The sequence below is a fragment of the Microcebus murinus genome, chromosome 2, assembly GCF_040939455.1.
Source record: "Microcebus murinus isolate Inina chromosome 2, M.murinus_Inina_mat1.0, whole genome shotgun sequence".
In the NCBI taxonomy this organism is placed as follows: Eukaryota; Metazoa; Chordata; class Mammalia; order Primates; family Cheirogaleidae; genus Microcebus; species Microcebus murinus.
The window spans coordinates 34,955,217-34,963,420 of NC_134105.1; positions in this window are offsets into that span (position 1 = coordinate 34,955,217).

Sequence of the window (8,204 nt, forward strand, 5' to 3'; positions counted from 1 at the left end):
GTCCTTCACTGGTTAACTGATTCAGCGCTTGGGGCCTGAGATTGGCCATGTCCGGCCCTCTGCTGAGTGCTGATGGGGACTGCTATGAGCCAGGCCCGGCTCCCATGCTTGAGAATCCCCCCAGGCTTTGGGGGGAGGTGGACGTTGACACAATCACATCTGCTCCTGTGGCCATCAGGGCTGGGGAAAATGACTGAGAAAATAGGAACAACATTCCAAGTGGCAGAAACTATGTGGACAAAGGCATGGGGTAACAATCAGTGGGATGTCCAGCCCAGCCCTGAAACCTGGATTCCTGGGCTTGTCACAATCTCGCCCTGGGAGGGAGATTTTGCTGGCTGTGGATGTGGGGTGCCATTTCACAGAGGGGTCCACTGAGGCCCAGAGAGGGTGGTTGGCACTGAAGGTCTCAGGGCCTGTGCCAGCCACTTGCGGTGTATTCCAGGGGCTGTCAGCTACAAGGGAGCAAATGCTGCCGAGGGGCGTGGGGGTGGTCACTGAGGCAAGTTGAGTGTTTCTGTGTTCATTTCTACCACCACACTGTAGGCCAAGCTGCCTGCCTCCCATCCAGACCCTGACACCACAGTAACTTCCCTGCTGGACTCCCTACTCTGTCCCTGCCTGTCCCGCAATCTATTCTCTATACAGTAGCCAGAGTGATCCTTTAAAAGTGTACATCATAGCACTCTGGGAGGCCGAGGTGGGCGGATTGCTCAAGATCAGGAGTTCAAAACCAGCCTGAGCAAGAGCAAGACCCCGTCTCTACTATAAATAGAAAGAAATTATTGGCCAACTAATATATATAGAAAAAATTAACCGGGCATGGTGGTGCATGCCTGTAGTCCCAGCTACTCGGGAGGCTGAGGCAGTAGGATTGCTTGAGCCCAGGAGTTTGAGGTTGCTGTGAGCTAGGCTGACGCCATGGCACTCACTCTAGCCTGGGCAACAAAGTGAGACTCTGTCTCCAAAAAAGAAAAAAAAAATGTACATCAGATTGAGTCACTTCTCTGCTTAAGACCATCCCATGGCTTCCTGTCCCACCCAGAATAAAATCCAGTCTCCTCCTGTGTCCTACAAGGCCCTGTGTGACATGGCTTTTGCCCATGCTCCATCCTCATCTTACCTGTCTCTTCCTCATGTTGACTCACGTTGACTGTGCTCCGGCCACACAAGCACCTTTGGTTTCCCCATCAGCCCAAGCTGGTCCCTGCTTTGGAGCTTTTGGGTACTGTTCCCTCTGCTTCACTCAGGTCCAATGTCACCTTCCCTGAGCACTCACTTGTAAAGCAGCCTCCCCCGCCACTCTCTAACATGTCACCCTTTGTACTTCCTTAGAGCATCATCACTATCTGAAATCATTTATATTTTTTGTCTCCTTCATGAAAACATAAGCTTCCTGAGAGCCACACTTTTTTTGTCACTATATTTCTGGCATGGAGAATGGTGCCCGTAGCTGCTCAGTTAATTCCAAGAGCATGGAGTGAGCATCTTCCAGGGGTTAGGCACCATGCTGCGTGCTGGGTCTGCAGTGACAAATGAAGTGTCCCTGTCCTCATGGAGCTCACATTCTGGAGGGATTTGTGGGGGGCAGGGAGGCAGGAAGGTGTGCTAATAAAGACCCCGAAATATTTAGTGCATGGAGTGATAAGGTGACTTTCAGGTAAAAGGTGGAAGGGCATTCTGAACCACATTTGCTGAGTGCCTACTAAGAGCCGTTTCCCTTCTGGGTATTTTATAGTCATCATGTCACTTAATCCTACTAAACTTTAAAAAAATTTTTTTGCCCCTAATTTACAGAAAGTTTACTTTTATTTTTATTAAAATTTTTTTAAGAGACAGGGTCTCACTCTGTTGTCCAGGCTGGAGTGTAGTGGGCTCATCATAGCTCACTGCAACCTCCCAAGTAGCTGGGGCCAAAGACATGCGCCACCATCCTTAGCAAATTTTTCTATTTTTTTGTAGAGATGGGGGTCTCACTATGTTTCCCAGGCTGGTCTCAAATTCCAGGCCTTAAGAGATCCTCCTGCCTTAGCCTCCCAAAGCGCTGGAATTACAGGCATAAGCCGCTGTGCCTGGCCTGGAAAGGTTACATATCTTGCCCAAGGTCCCACAGCTCGAATTGGAGTTGAAATCTGGCCAGTCTATGCCAGTGCCCACAGGAGCTCTTTCTGGAGTGCCGTAATGCTAAGGCACAGCGAGCACAATGGCCAGAGGGTGAGAGCTTAGTCAGCCTCCTGACGGTGATCTCCTGGCCCCCAGACCGGCTAAGTCCCATGGAACTGCCTGTTCTCACAGCCTTTCCCTTCTCACCAGACCCACTGCCACAGCTGCTTTCCTGGCTTCCTGGCCTCCAGCCTGGTCGTCTCTAATTATCCTTCATGTGGCTGTTAGGCAACCTTTCTAAATGCAAATCTGGTCACTCTCAAAATCTTTAGAATCACGTGTGCCTACAAGGCCACACTGGACCTGCCCCTACTGCTGATCACTCTGGCCTCACTTCCTGCCTTTCCGGGGTGCCCACACCCAGGCCAGCAGGCAATGCTCGGAGCATTGAGAGCATCCCCACCTCCGTGAGCTTTGCTCATTGTGCCTGCTGTTTCCGGAATGTTCCTCTTCAGGTCTCTGACTAAAGACCGCCTACACGTACAAGGTGAGGGCAACTCTCTTATTATTTTTTTTGTTTTTGAAACAGAGTCTTGCTCTGTCACCTTGGCTAGGGTGCAGTGGTGTCATCATAGCTCACTGCAACCCCAAACTCCTGGGCTCAAATGATCTGCCCACCTCAGCCTCCCAGAGTGTGAGGTTTATAGGTGTGAGCCACCGTGCCTGGCCCTCAGTCTGGTTTCTAACTCCTGACCTCAAGAGATCCTCGTGCCTAGGCCTCCCAGAGTGTTAGGATTATAGGTGTGAGCCAACCAGCCAACTGTCCTCCTCTTACAACTCCATCGGGCTGTTTAAAAGAGCTTCTTTGTGCTCTTGCACATGCTAGAAAGTAGAAACTGTGCCTTAATGATAGAATCCCATATCTGTTGTTAGGCTGTGGAGTTGAAAACTGGACATTATTATTTCCATTTTATGTAAACAGAAACTGAAGTCCAGAGAGGGTTGCTCATTTGTCCAAGCCCAGTCAATGAGGGGTACAGAGAAGACTTTATTTTGAAACAGTCTCACTCTGTTGCCTGGGCTAGAGTACTGTGGCATCAGCCTAGCTCACAGCAACCTCAAACTCCTGGGCCCAAGCGATCCTCCTGCCTCAGCCTCCTGAATAGCTGGGACTACAGGCATGCACCACCATGCCTGGCCAATTTTTTTCTATATATTTTTAGTTGTCTGCTAATATAGAGACGGGGGTCTCGTTCTTGCTCACGCTGGTCTCAAACTCCTGACCTTAAATGATCCTCCTGCCTTGGCCTCCCAGAGTGCTAGGATTACAGGTGTGAGCTGGCCGGTACAGAGAAGACTTGAAACCCACACACTCAAATTCCAAACTAAGTGTGCTTTACTTCTCTTATTTGCACAATCAGGAGAATGTGCAGTGCATTAGACATTCTCTGGGTAGCAGCCTCTGTGCTAGGTGACCACAAACACTTTGAAGACTGAAGCAACATCCACATATGTGTGCTCCTCTGCTGATGTCTGTTCACAGGAGGTGTCTGTCATGTCCTTGTCCACCCTCCCTTTCCTCTCCTGGGGGTTGTGACATTGGAGTTTATGACACAGCCAGGGCACCTGCCATTTGTTCCTATTAGACACTATTCTTTAAAGCCATCCCAAGGGCTCCAGCTCTTTCTGCTCTTCCCAACTTGTGCTTGTGCATCCACAAGTGAGCACTGGACCTCTCCACCTTCATCCAAGTCACCAGTAAAACTATTGACCAGACAAGGGCCAAGGAAAGGGCCCTGGGATGTGTTACTCCTGATCTGCTGCACCGTTAAGAGACAGGCACAATCGAATCATGAGCTTCCCAACCAAATCTGTCTTTAGTTCACATTTCTCTGGTTGGATGGCCTTGGTGACCCTGGGCACCATAGCTAGGCAGGTGAGGCTACTTGGTGTCAAAGCTGTGTGGGGTTTGCCCTTGTATGCTCAGCACTCAGCATGGTGCCTGGTTCATAGTGGGTGTCCAGCAAAGCTTGCTGAAAGGAGAGATGGGTGGCTTGTTATTAGTGAACCCATCTTGGCCCCTTCTCATTGCTTTCTCCTCTCACTTCAATACGGAATTTCCCAGTCAGTCCCTGATCCTTGGCCCTTTTCATGTTTATCCTCATTTACTGCATGATCTTGATTACAGCCCATGAGGACAAATAGCTCCCAGTCTATATTCAACCTACAGCTTTCCACTGGTCTGCAGACCCTCATCCTTCCACTTCCCCTGTCCTCCTAACCCCTGTGCATCTCTCCACCCGTCCAATAAATACATTGAATTCCTTCCACAGTGTGCTCAGGGTGACCAATCCCTGCCTGAATGGAGCTTTCATTCTAACTAGCAAATAGACACCAAATGTGTAATTACACAAAAACACTTGTTAGAAGTGCAATAAAGCAGAAGCCCTGGGTGCTATGAGAATAAGCCAAGTGGGACTTGATCCAGCCTGGAGTGTGTGTGTCTGGGAGTGCTTCCTGGAGCAAATGACATTTAAGCTGAGAATATCTTGTTTTACAAGCCAAGGAACAAGCCTGTTTCAAGAAGGGTGGGGTTATCAGCTTCAGATGCTGCTGATGTAACTTTGAGGAGCTGGTGGGGTGATCTGGGAACACATCAGACTGGATTGAGTGAGGACCAAAGGCATCTGGTAGCGAGAACTCGAAAAGCTGGCTGGGAGGGGAGGAAAGGTGTGGACAGAATAGCCAGAGATGTGGAACTGAGAGAACTCTAGTTTTCCCCCCAAGACAGGAGAAACTTAAGCATGTTAAATGCTGCTGGGAAAGGGCCAGCAGAGACAGAGGGGACAAGTGGAGGTAGGAACGGAGGCTCAACCCCACCATCATTCCTCCACTAAAGAAGCATCAGTGAGCACTAGACACGTGCCAGGCACTTTGACAAAGGCCAACAAGGTCTGTGCTTTTATGGAACTTGTTTTCTAGGGAGGGAAATTAGAAAACAAGAATTAAGAAAACAAATCAGGCCGGGTGCAGTGGCTCATGCCTGTAATCCTAGCACTCTGGGAGGCCAAGGCGGGTGGATTGCTCGAGGTCAGGAGTTCGAAACCAGCCTGAGCAAGAGCGAGACCCCGTCTCTACTATAAATAGAAAGAAATTAATTGACCAACTAATATATATCTAGAAAAAATGAGCCGGGCATGGTGGCGCATGCCTGTAGTCCCAGCTACTCGGGAGGCTGAGGCAGGAGGATCGCTTGAGCCCAGGAGTCTGAGGTTGCTGTGAGCTAGGCTGATGCCACGGTACTCACTCTAGCCTGGGCAACAAAGCGACACTCTGTCCCAAAAAAAAAAAAAAAGAAAGAAAAAGAAAAAGAAAAAGAAAACAAATTAACAAGATAATGTTAGCTCATGGTGATTGCAATGAGGAGATAAAATGGGGTAATGGGGTGGTGCAACCCAAGGAAAGGTGAGATCACAAGGCCCAGGTTGCCACAAGGTGTGTTGCAGGTGCTGCAAGGCCTGGGGGAGCTGGGGGCGGGGCGTGGGGATGGTGTGGAGGCTGCAGAAGGAAACAGGTCAGGACAAAGAGGGGAGGACAGAGGAGGGTCCAGAGGCCCCTTGCAGGTGACAGAGTTGGAGTGTTACAGGCTGGACTACCTCAGTGTTGCCCATTAGGTCATGACAGACAAGTCAACTACAGACTTCACTTCTGCTCCTGAGTGGCCCTGAGACCGTACCATTCTCCTGGTCACGGTGACTAGAAGCCTAAGTTATGACTCTTGGCTCCTCTCTCCCTAGGACAGAGCCTGGATGGAAGCACCAGGGAAGAATGGAAGGGCCCTCAAATCAAATCCCGCTACTCTTCCACTCTCCTCCTGTCTTCCCGGCTCCTCCTCCAGCATGTGGCCTCCTCCCCGCCCCCCTAGACTCCTTCTCTCCACCAGAAGGGAGGACCAACAGGTCAGAGTGGGGGTGAGAACCTGGGGATCAGAATCATGGCCTTGCCCTGGGAGTTGGGGGTGGGGAAGCTCTGCTGGGGTGAGGTCAGGGCACTGCCTGCCTCAGTCCTCGCTTCCCCACATCGTCTCCTGGATGGGTGCCTTCTGAGCCCTGATGAGGGTGAAACCCCAGAGCCCTGCCTGCTCCCCAGGTGTCCCTCCCTCTCCTCTCTGCCTGGGCCCAAAACACCTCCTGAGAACCTCCACTCTGGGCAAATGCCACCCATTCAGTCACCTCCAGGCATTGCTTATGCCGAAACAAGGGGGTTGGATCATTCTGAAAGCAACTAGAAGCCAAAGGAGCAATCCCAGCCATAACTCTGGAGGGTCAGACCAGGGTGCTGATGGGGGCCCGAGGGGCAGGGCAGGTGGGAGAAAGACGTGTCACCTGCCCAGCTGCAGGCTTGAGCCCTTCCTCAGGCTTGTTTCTGCCAAAGCCTCTTACTCTGTGTGGCCTGAGAGTCTTTGTCCCAGAAAGTCCAGGTAAGGGTGAGAACCAGCTGGGAGGAATTTGATCTGCCACACCCGGAGCCGGAGCCGTGGTCCCCGCCTCTAGGGGGCCTGGATGTGGGTGGGTGCTCCGGCAGTGGCAGTGTCGCTGACACACAAGCAGGAGGTGTCCTTAGGGAAGCAGCTGATACGTCCACACAGGCTGAATGATTCCTGAGGTGGCTTGGCTGTCTGATTCCCCGGCGATGCTGCTCCTGCTGGCCCTGCTGGGGGCTGTCCTGCTGGGGGCTGCCCTGCTTTCCAGGCGACACCCTCCAGCGCGGGACAAGATCTCCAGGGCACAGAAGCGGAGGGAGGAGGCGCTGCAGCAGATGGAGGCCCTGGCCCAGCGTCTTCGGCAGCAGGTGCGCAGATATGGATCCCCGGGGGCCTTAGCCCTCGATCCCAATAGGCAGACCACCCCGCAGGATGGGGCCTCTCCCATGGCTTCATCCCCTTCAGAGACAGGGAGCCGGTGGGCAGCCCCCACCCCCTGCTCTCCCCACGCTGGTTCTCTGTGTGGCTGTCAGTTCTCCTCCGTCTGCATCCTTCGAGCCCCTGGAGGTGGGGGGCAGTGAGTTTTCTCTGTTCTCCCAGCGCATATGGCTCAGTAACATGGTGCTCACTTGGGGTACTTGTTGAGATAAACTGATGGAGGCGATTGCGGGTGGGAGGCCAGGCCTCCTTCAGGCCCTGAGCACCCCTAAACCCCATGGAGACAGGAACTCTCTAGTCTACACATCCCCCCTCCCACCCCCAACCTATTCAGTTCTGAAAACGTTTGCTGAGCACGTGATAGGTGCAGCGCACAGGACGCTGGAGACAGGGCCTCCCAGGAAGCTGCATGTCTTAAAGGTGGCTTTGACAGCTCAGGTGGGGGCATTTCAAGGCATAGAGGCAGTCACTGCAGCTGGTTGGGCTGAGATTAGCAGGTGGAGTGGCTGGGCCATGGGTGTATCTGCAAAGGGTGGTGGAGAGATGGGGGTGAAGGAGGGGCACGGAGACAAATGTAGACTGAGCCTGGGATTTGCTGTGTGGTCTGGAGGATGTGACAACCCCTCTCTGGTCCTTGGGCTCCCCAACTGCCTGAGGAGGGGTGGGCTCACGGTATCTTGGGCTCCCCGGCTTTGGTTGATGGTGGCAGACGCCCCCTGGGAGCCCTGGGGGTGGGGGTTGGGAGAGAGCCTGAGGTGCTGTCCCTGTGCTCTGGAGTTCCTGAGCGTCCTCTGCAGTGCCCTGGACGGTGATTGATGGCCCCGATGGGCGGCTTCTCTGCTCGAGCTGCTGCGGTTGCTGAGATGTGTATTAATATTAATTGGGGCTAATTAGTTGGATAAATCAATCTGCCCCCGGAGAGCAGCTGCCCCTCCCTGGCTGATGAGGAAGTCTGGGCTAATGGGGTTGCTGCGGCGCCGGCGTGATGGAGAGGGCTCCCGTGTGCCCGCGAAGGCCCCAGCTGTGTGCGGTGGTGGTCAGTTCCTTCACCGCAGATGGGGGCCTGCTAGCGTGTGCCTCCTGCTGGGGTCTCGCCGTGTTGGGTGTGTGTGTGTCTGGTCTGGCTGTGTGGGTATGCGCCTGGCTGCGTGTGTATGTGCTGTGTTACTGGTTGGAGTGC